Genomic DNA, 10,518 nt, shown 5'->3' on the forward strand with positions numbered 1-10,518 from the left:
GACCACGTCGACACGTGTGCCTTGAGTTTATTCAACTCCAGATAACAGCACAGACTGCAGATGGCAATCATCTAATTGCTAATAGATTAATGCAGTGAGCCCAACCTGCTTACTGCTTGTTAGGAAGTTGCTGTTTTCAACATTTATTTGGAGATGCTGCTGAAAGCCTGTCAGAGGTGCTGGCTGGAGGTTTGTCTGATGCATGAGAGGATGGGTACCCGGCTCGGATGTCCACACCTTCATTAGGCTTGAATTTAAGTCGATGTGAACTGTGAATCCAGACATGTCGGTGATGAGAAAACACAGCAAGTGCCCTGTCTCCAGCTTTCTCTGATAAAGTCCCGAATTTCTGTACGGTGTGCTCGCTGCAGACTGTGTGAGCCTATGTGGGGACAAGGCTTGTGTTTCCTGTTTGCTCAGTTCTACAAGTAGTGGTGACACAAAGTCGTAAGTCAAATGGTGTTTTTGGAGGGTGGAAGAGAGACAGCACGGCTTAATTGCTGCATTTGTGGGTTTTAGAGGTTTTGGGGCATACCTCCGTAGACACACAAAATGAACTCACTTTGAAAATGAAAGTCTCCTATATCCCGGCTGTTCCTAAGGATGAAGCTTGTCATTTGAAGCCTCCGTATTTACTGGTGCTGGAGACTTTGTAAGCATTTGACGCTGAATTTACAGAGGGAAAGACAATCAACTCTGGCTCCTTGGTAAATGTTAAGACAGGTGTGCTAGCTGTTGGGTTTGTAATTCACAGCTATTACATTCCTTAGGGAGGTGATAAAAAGTTTTTCTTGGGGCAAGAAAGTATGAAAAAAGATGAAGGAAATTGCAAAAACATGTTTATGCATGGGGCTTTGATACAGTTTTGTAATGCTAAGTGATGAAGAGCTATCAGCTTGGAATTCACACCTAATCAGTTCAGCAAATAGTTGTATAAACGCTGCCCTGAAAACACAAGAGTGGGAAGAGAAACCCAGGTGAGCTGCGAAGGTTCCCTGGCTTGAGTCCCAACCTACACTTTCAGTTTAAGGGGCATAAGGATGATATTCTTTAAATGCAATATATATATATATATATATATATATATATATATATATATAATATATTTAATATTAAATAATAAATATATATAAATATATATGTAGGCAATCAAACCACTTCGTGTAAAAACATAAATTTGTATATCAAACTGCATTTTGTGAAAGTCCTTGCAGTTTCCTGAGAGACAGCAAGCCAACTAATTAGACAAAAAATTGAATTCAAATGGCTTAGCCTGGCGTTCAAGGCCCACCAGCACTGGCCACCCTTGTCCGTGCAATTCTTCTGCGCGTCTGGGCCTCTGGCTGAGGGGATGGCATGAAGGCTGCCAGCCTGTCAGACCTGACTGCTGGAGAACCGGCCGGTGCCCTCTTCAGGCAGCCCTGATGGTAGAAGGGAGAGAGGTCTTCCTCTCCTCTCATCTGGTAAACCATCATGCTGTGACTCGAGATATATTTTGAATTTCGTGTTTTACTTCTCAAAAAAAAAAATCTCGACTCATATGCTGACGGTGAGAGAAGGCCGCCAGGATGCATAATTTAAATGCTTCAATTTTTACCTGAAGTCTCTGGATGAACAAAAGGATCTGGAATGTGCTTTCTTTCTTCATTTAAATAGAACTCCCCTGCTGAAATATAGAGCATGAAAAACAATACATTCTTTCAGACAATTTGGAAAGCATTTATAAAAAGACATAGGAGAGGACTTTTAATTGTTATATATTGATCTTAGACGACGTCATAAAGAATGCTTGGATGCCATGTCTCGCATTAAGGGGCAGCTCTTGCAGGTCTGGCTGTGACATTTTTGGGACCTGATGAAAAAGGACAAAAAGAAGTAAAGAGGCCCACATGTATATGTCTGAACATCTGAGCTAAGAATCTACTAGGCGCGTTGTGTTCTGATCTCCAACCTTGATGGATGTGCCACCATAGCCGCCTGGAAGCTGAGGTTTGAATTTAGAATCTTCAGACACACAAAGCCTTGCCCAGGACTGCGGCCAGGGTGGAGAAGCCTCACCTGGGCTGGGTGCTGGGTGCTGGGTGCTAGCCTGTGGCCTGCCCCACTGGGGATGAAGGAGCCTCACTTGGACTGGGTACTCGGTGCTGGGTGCCAGCCTGTGGCCTGCCTCACTGGGGATGAAGGAGCCTCACTTGGACTGGGTACTGGGTGCTGGGTGCCAGCCTGTGGCCTGCCCCACTGCTCTTCCTGCTTGCGGGTCTGTCCTGTGACTCCAGGGACCTCATGGAAGTGAAGGAAAAGGCTGTGGGCAGAGAACATGTTGGGGACCACCTGGCAGAAATCAGCGTGCTGCCCAGCTGGAATGGGCTAGGACTGGGACCCCTGCCCACGAAGGAGGACTGCCCTACTTTGGGCCAGTGGCGGGTAGCGGGGATGCTCTGAAGTTGCTGGCCTCACATGAGGGCAGGACTGAGACTGCCTCTGATTGTCCTAAAGGAGAAATCAATGATCATTTTTGGGAAGGATGAAGATTTCACCCAGGGCAGGAGCCAAGGGCATGGCCCACAGCTCTTGACCTTAGAGAAACTCCTCATCTCCCAAGATGGGGAGGGGGCTGGGGAGCCCTCAACTCTGTGTGGGCCTCAGTAAGTGTTCACTGGTTTAGGAAAGGAAACGGGATGATTCGTATCTGATCATTACTGAATGCATTCTTGAGTTGAAAGCAGGGATCTAGAATCTCCTGAGCAAATTCCATCAGAATTCTAAATCTTCTACTTGCAAATCTATATACACTTTTTAGAAACTGGTGTCCGGCAGGAAGAAGGAGGTTCCTAATATTTAGCTAAATATCCCCATGAAAGGCTTGGCTGTGCTGGGCTGTTTCTCCCAGCCAGATTCCTCCAGGTGGCTGAGAGCTCATCTGTGAAAGCTGCGGTGAACATCCTTGCGTGAACATCTCTGCCTGCATCTCTGAGCTCTATGAGGATGGTTTTTGGAAGCGTGATGATGGCATTAAAGAGTGTAAACTCCTAACTCTCATCTCTTATATCACCACATTCCTTTTGAGAGGCAATTCAGGTTTCTATTTCCACCAGCAGCGAAAAATATCGCCATTTCACTTCACTCTTCCCAACATCAAATATTATCTTGCTAAATTGCCAATTTGAAAGGTGAAAAAAGTTTCATAATTGCTCCTATTTGCATTTTAAAATCCCTGTGAGGCTGAGTGTTTTTCACGTGTTTAGAACTTCTGTGATTTACCTGTTCGAACCATTTGTCTCCTGGTGGTGGGTAAATGCTCCTTAAACGTGGAGGATATTAAGGCTTTGCCAGAGTTGTTGCTAGTGTTTTTCTTAATATGCCTTTTGTCTTTTAATGATGGAAGAAAGACAAAAATATTACTTTATGACAATAAACATTAATAAGTTAAACTCTCCTATTCTGTGACAAAGACTAGCAGATTAGGGTAAACCGTAGGCCCATTTATAAGAAGCATACATAAAACAAAATGGTAATTTAATGATAGTTTCGATAATGAAAAAGTTACCATGTATCAACTACGATTTACTGTGTGAAGCATGGTACATTTCCTCAAAGGCTTTCTTTTTATTTTATTTTATTTTTTTTTGATCTGGAGTCTCACTCTGTCACTCAGGCTGGAGTGCAGTGGCATGATCTCAGCTCACTCCAAGCTCCGCCTCCTGGGTTCACGCCATTCTCCTGCCTCAGCCTCCCGAGTAGCTGGGACTACAGGTGCCCGCCACCATGCCCGGCTAATTTTTTTTATTTTTAGTAGAGACAGGGTTTCACCGTGTTAGCCAGGATGGTTTCGATCTCCTGACCTCAAGTGATCCACCCACCTCGGCCTCCCAAAGTGCTGGGATTACAGGTGTGAGCCACCACACCTGGCCTGGAGATTATTTTCTGATCCCAAGGGAATTCCATGCAAATTGTTTCTGTTATCAATTCCTGCTAGGGGCTCTCGAAGACATCTCCGCATGAGGTTTCAAAGAGGTGCCCACAGAGGCCGCAGGCCCAAGCCCCTCTTGAATGGTGGAAATGTGCTTTTCCAGGACTCAGAAGCACTGAATGCCACCCTTTGCTGCCCCCAGTTTTTACTCCTCACACTGGATTCTTAAAGAGATTCACTGCTGTTTCTCCTCACTAGACAAAGATGAAATGTGCTTTCTGTTGATGTCATCCAAGGGGCAGAATTTGAATATTCGTAAATAAATGGCAAAACACTGCAGATGGCATTTTAAGTGACTATCTGTGATCTAGAGAGGGCTCGTTGTGTGTCTGGTTTTCTTTGAGCCCTTATCAGACGCCTTTGTTCCTTCTTCAGGGGACGTTCATGGAGCCACTATTGGGCTCTGGACACTGTGAGCAAAGGAGGATGACATCCCAAAAAACAAGGCCAATACCCAGCTGGGAAGACAGAGCCCAGCCAGTCTCTTCCTCCCTCCTCTCTGTCTGTCTCTCTCACACACACCCACTCTCTTTAATGAAATGACACATCTACACAATTTTCAACAACAGCTGCTAAAATGACCCAGGGAGAGGCTGAGGGAACTGTAATGGGCACATCAGGCCAACCGCTGGTGATTTCTGATACCGTTCCTGATGGATGGGATGCAGTCAAAAGGACATCAAAGGTTCTTTGGTGAGGTTTTCTTGCCAAAATTTAAACGGGAGTCCGAACATAATCCAATTACTAATTTAAAGAAAACACAGAGGCGGGGCACGGTGGCTCACGCCTGTAATCCCAGCACTTTGGGAGGCTGAGGTGGGTGGATCACCTGAGGTCAGGTGTTCGAGACCAGCCTGACCAACAAGGTGAAACCCTCTCTTTACTAAAAGCCAGATGCAGTGGCTCATGCCTGTAATCCCAGCTACTAGGGAGGCTGAGGCAGGAGAATCATTTGAACCTGTGAGGCAGAGGTTGCAGTGAGCTGAGATCGTGCTACTGCACTTCAGCCTGGGTAACAGAGCGAGGCTCCATCTCAAAACAAAACAAACAAAAAAAGAAAATACAAGGACAGAGGAACATGTTAGAAACCGCACAGGGGTAAAATTTGGCAGAATCTTGAGGTTCTTCTGGCTCGCGGGGCCCACTCCCACCCTGGTGGTGGGTGTCTTACTTGCTGCTGGGCAGGTTTGCTGAAAGGGAGGAGGAGACTTGCCGCCTGCCCTGGGCTCCCGCCACACCAGCGCAGGCGGCCCTTCCCCTTCCTGCTGCTTTCTCGCCGGGGACAGGAGCGGCGCTGGAGGCTCCTTTCCCCTCAGGCTCAGGAGGCAAAGTGGCCTCTGCCCCAAATCCCAGCTGAAAAAGGTGCCCCCGAGGACAAGATGTGGATTCCCTGCCCCGTTCTCGGTCAGAGTCCAAGTTCCATTGCACAATCTCCCCTGAATGCTGTGATGGTGACAGGGCCACGCTCCCTGCCTGCTCTGCCTGGGCCTGGGAGCTGCCCCTCCGGCCGCGCAGCGGTGGCCTCTGCTTCTCTCCGTTTGTGCGTGACTCCACCTTCCGAATACAATCATTGGCCTCATTATCTGTGGTCTGAACTTCCTTCGAGAGCTGGCGCAGTGATTGCAGGTGGGGAAAACTGTGTGTGGGGGGACAAGGATTGTGCATGTGTGTGCGTGTGTGCGTGTGTGCGTGTGTGTGCACAGGGGCTGGGAAAGGCAAGCAGAGAGAGAAGAGCAGCTGATATGCTTGGGCAGCAGGGTTGAATCCGCCACTGGGCACAGGCTCACACACGGGCACAGCCATGGCAGATGGATCTAGCCTGGCTCTGTCGTGACAGCTGTGGCTCTTCAGCCACACAGTGTGTGACCCCTCTCCTCCTGGTAACATCGGTTCCTCTTTCCCCTGGACACTGTCTTCTCTGAAGCATGTAGCATCATGCTTTGCCCTCTCCAAATGCAGCTGCCACCTCAGGCCTTTTCGTCCTGGGTGCAGAAGTGTGACGATGCAAAGTGGTGCCTTCACTTTTTGCTCCCTGTGGGGGAGCTGCTGAGGGTTTTCATCAGGCACTTTCTGCTTCCCGGACTCCCGAGCTGCCTGGCCCCTGCCTCTCTCTGCACCTGGCTCTCTGGACAGCCCTCCTGGTCTGAGCTGCCCGGGATGCCTCCTGCTGATGCTACATAGCCACACCCTGTTGCCTGCAATCACAGAGCCCCAGGGGCACAGAGCCTGGCACTGGGAGTCAGATGCCAGGTCCACAGCCAGGAGTGGACTCCACCAAGGCAGCCTGGAGGAGGTTAGGGGAGCCTGGCCGGCTGGGGGATGGGGAATCCTGGTGGCCCTGCGGAAGTCTGGGATTAGCAGTGTGTGTTCTGACACTGTGGTGGGTATGAAAGCATCAGGTGTGGCAGTACGTGCCTCTGTGGGATGCCGCCACGCCGAGGCCGGCTGCGGCTGACGCTGGCCCCGTGGAAGCAGAAATGTGGGAAAAATATCAAATAGCCAAGAGAAACCTTTTTTGCCTGAAGCCTGAAAATAAAAATACTTTAAATATGGAAAACAGGTTCTTTATTGAGTTAGAAGACCAAGTTTTCGCAGCAAGCTAAAATTATTTGTGCTAAACAGGGAGGTAGATCACAGAGAAGAGAATTGCCCAGCTTCCTCCAATACCTCCTCTGTATCCCTCTATTGAAATTCTATCTGAAAAGGGGACACTCACTTTTTTGGGGAAAAAAAAGCAGAATAAAAGCAACACAAAACCAGAATGCTATGGGAGCCAGAGGCCCTGTGATGAGCTTCCGATTGCCCCGGGGCAGAGCCCAGTGGAGACCCTTCCTCTGAGAAAGAGAGAACGGGCTAGCCGTGGACTCTGATGATTATATTCCGGCCATTCTTTGATTTTATATTCCAAAACTATGACGCAAAAACCTTTCTGGCTTTGGACACTTGGCCACGGAACTGATCACAGTAAAATAGGTCATAAACTGGCGAAGGGTTGTCCAGTGCCAGGGCCAGCGCAGCACTGGGCTTTTCGACAAAAAGGGGTCCGTCGTGCCCAATCCCTGAAGGAAGACCAAGCCTCCTTCCATGCCAAGAAGAAGTGTGCACCCAGAGAGAAGCCGCAGAAGACCATGGGCCCAGAAAGGGGAAGCCAGATGGGCCGACTGATTTTAAAATCTATAAATACGCACACTGCATAGCGTTTAGGAGCTCCTGCTTCGGAATTAATCGGGCCTGTGTTAGAATCTCAGCCTCATCGTTTGCTACCTTTTCTGAACTTGAGTAAAATATGTAAACTCAAGTCCTATTTTCTTGTCCTCCCCTAATAGGGTTGACATGAACAGTAAGTGGGGTTGTGATATAAATCGCTTTTCCGGATCAGGCACAGTGGGTGACGCCTGTAATCCCAGCACTTTGGGAGGCCAAGGCAGGCAGATCACCTGAGATCAGGAGATCGAGACCAGCCTGGCCAACATAGCAAAACCATGTCTCTACTAACAATACCAAAAAAAAAAAAAAAAAAAAATTAGCTGGGCATTGTGGCATGCACCTGTAGTCCCAGCTACTTGGGAGGCTGAGGCAGGAGAATCACTTGAACCTGGGAAGTGGAGGTTGTAGTGAACCGAGATCATGCCACTGCACTCTAGCTTGAGCAACAGAGCGAGATTCTGTCTCAAAAAAAAAAAATCGCTTTTCTGGGTGCCAGGATCCAGTAGGCATTCCATAAATACCTCGTTTATGCCTAATTTATAGGACAGAGGTGGGTGGTTTTTTCCCAAGTCCGACTTGTTATCTTGCCCCGAATGTCCTCTTCTCCAGCCGCATCTTCCATTGCCCATTAATATCATCTCCCAGCCTCCAGGCTTCAGAGCCTGGCTCTGCCTTCCACGCCTCTCCTTCACGGTCCATCAGTCCCGCGCATGCATACTGTTGCCGATACTATCAGGTTCTGCCTGGATCCCGTCCAGCCCCTTTCTGTTCCAACACGGGTGCTCTTTCCTCCCCCTCGCTGTGGCGGACACTCGGCCCTTCTCTGGGGGACTGCCCTGGCCTCTGGCACTGCATCTTCTGCCCACGCAAAGGGCTGGAGATGTCTGGGAGTCGTCGTCCTGCCCCTCTCCCGGGTGTGCTTAGCTGGGGTGGGGTAGGAACTTCCAGCTCCTCAAGTGAGTCAGGACATCTCTGAGGCGTACTCCAGAAATCCCTCGAAGGCTTCGGCTGAACCCGCATCCCGTGAAATTTCTCCTGCAATTGCACCCTTGCTTGGCTTCCTCCTCTTCCTGTCATCCCTCCTCCACCCCTCAGTGTCTCTGGAGAGCATATCCTTGAAACATCCGAGAGCCCTGGACAGAAGCAGCCTGGGCTGGGGTCCCGTCTCCTGCATTCTCAGGGCACCTGCTCCAGGCAGATCTTCTGCACTCCTGGGTTACCTCACAGCTTCCTGAGGGGCTCCTCGTGCCTGGTCCACGCTTCCTACACTCCCAACCTGCATCTACCCTTTCACGCCAAGACTTGGGTAATCCATGGGTCTGTCAAGCCCTTATTAAATCCTCCCTAATGGAGATGGAGCTTGCACTTAGCCGGGATCGAGCCACTGCACTCCAGCCTGGGCGACAGAGCAAGACTCCGTCTCAAAGAATAAATAAATAAATAAATAAATAAATAAATAAATAAATCCTCCCTAATGGCGAGGACACCATAGGAACGGACGCTGTGTGATTGTTCCTTGTTGATGGGAGCTTTATCACTCCTTTACCTGGAAACCTTCATTTGACCCATTATCAATTAAACGAAGATCAAGGATTCTTCATTCTGACATGCAAAGCCTCCCATATTTGTTGAGTGAAAGAAACACGGTGACCCCAGAATGTGCGTGAAACAGCCGAGCTTCCCATAAACACCAAGTGAATGAATGAATGAGAAGATGAATGAATGAATGAGAAGATGAATGAATTCTATATGGAAGACGGCCCTCAGAACGTCCCTTCTCCCCTGTTTTCCTGGCCACCCCCTTAACCTGGCCCAGCAGGTCTCTGCACCTGCTTCCTCTTCTGATGCTAGTTCCTCCTGCCCACATTTACAAACCGAAATACTACTAAATTTCATCCTTGGCTCTTTATTTCTTATGCCCGAGTGTTTCCAGCTTTCTGACTTCTGGCTGTGGGCTCTACTTTAAGAGTCCCTCCCGGCTTGTCTCCTTGGTCCCTCCCCTCTTCTCCTCCTGACTCTTAAGTGTGAGTATTCTCTGCAATTGCTCTCTAGCTCTCCTGTAAACACAGCCCCGCACTGTCCACCTTCTCAGCTGCCCAGAGCCCTCAGGACTCATCTGGCTAACAGCAGGGGATTTTGGCTGCAGGGAGTACGGGAACATTCTGTGCTATCTTTTCAATGTTTCCATAAATCTATTCTAAAATAAAATCTATGATATTAATCATTCTATTGATTGTTTCAGATTATACCTGCTCAAGTGATGACAGAAGGTGGACCCAGCCCATCATTTCTATCTTGGTACAATGGAAAGCCGATGAGTTGGATTCTATTACTCAATCCCAACCAGCAAGCCTGCACTTAGAAACCATCACAGCGGTCTCCGCATCCACCCCCAGGGCCTTCCCTGCAGTGCGTTGATCCACTGTTGCCAGGGACACAGTTCCTGGCACACAGCACGTGGTCCCTGGACGTTCCTTTATACCTCATCTCCTCTTCACCAGGAAGCCTCTTTCTCAGCCACCCAAGGCTGATCCGCCGCGCTGTTGCATGGATCCTGCGCCTACTCCTGGCCCCCGTTTCTGCCTCTCACCCTCCTCTGCTTCCATCTTTTCCAGAGTAACACTTGCTCGTTGCTTTAACAAACAATTCCCAAATCCCAGCGGCTTAGCAGAGTAACAGTTTCTTTCTCTCCTGAGGAGTAAGGAGATTCGCCCACTGTGAGCATGGAGACTCCTTGGCTCTCCTCCAGGCAGCTCCTGGGTCTTCCAAACTCCATCCATCTCTGCTCCATGGTGAATCTCATGGTGTATTTGAGATGACAAGAGAGAAAGCCGCGACCTTCGTCTTATCTTCAGCCTGAGTCATTTTATCTCACTCATATACTTGTTTCTGGATGCCACTTATTCTCACCTCTCCCTGACTGACTTAATTACATTGGAGGAAAAAAAAAAACTTTGGCTTGATATTTGTAGCTCACGTTTTGAAAATTCTACCTCTAGACGCAGGCAGTATAGCTTTCAAACTCTGCGAATCCCAGAACTTCAGGGATCTCTCTCTTCTCATTGATTGCTTTCCTGAGGCCACCTCTTTCTTGCAACCTCTTGCCACATGCTGCCAAATTGCCAGCACTCACCATTCACATGATTTTCCAATCTCCTTCTCTGGATATATGGACTCAGTGGGCACCTGGAGCTAAGGTCGTTCACTTCAAACCTTTCTTCTTCTCTAATATAGGCATTTAGTATTTTATATGCCTTTCCAAGGACTGCTTTAGAAGCATCCAACAGGTGTTTATATGTTGCATTTTCATTTTTATTCAATGCAAAATACTTTCTTATTCC

At 48.5% G+C, this 10,518-nt stretch overlaps 1 long non-coding RNA gene across 1 annotated transcript; it reads right to left on the reverse strand.

The window, feature by feature from the left end:
• Positions 1 to 1,788: 1,788 nt before the first annotated feature.
• On the reverse strand, positions 1,789 to 9,567 carry LOC129467812 (uncharacterized). The gene is made up of 3 exons (XR_008652482.2): positions 9,427 to 9,567; positions 3,262 to 3,369; positions 1,789 to 1,852 (listed from the first exon to the last, which is right to left on the reverse strand). It is a non-coding gene; the product is annotated as an uncharacterized lncRNA (long non-coding RNA).
• Positions 9,568 to 10,518: the final 951 nt, after the last annotated feature.

The sequence above is a fragment of the Symphalangus syndactylus genome, chromosome 18 (assembly GCF_028878055.3).
Source record: "Symphalangus syndactylus isolate Jambi chromosome 18, NHGRI_mSymSyn1-v2.1_pri, whole genome shotgun sequence".
In the NCBI taxonomy this organism is placed as follows: domain Eukaryota; kingdom Metazoa; phylum Chordata; class Mammalia; order Primates; family Hylobatidae; genus Symphalangus; species Symphalangus syndactylus.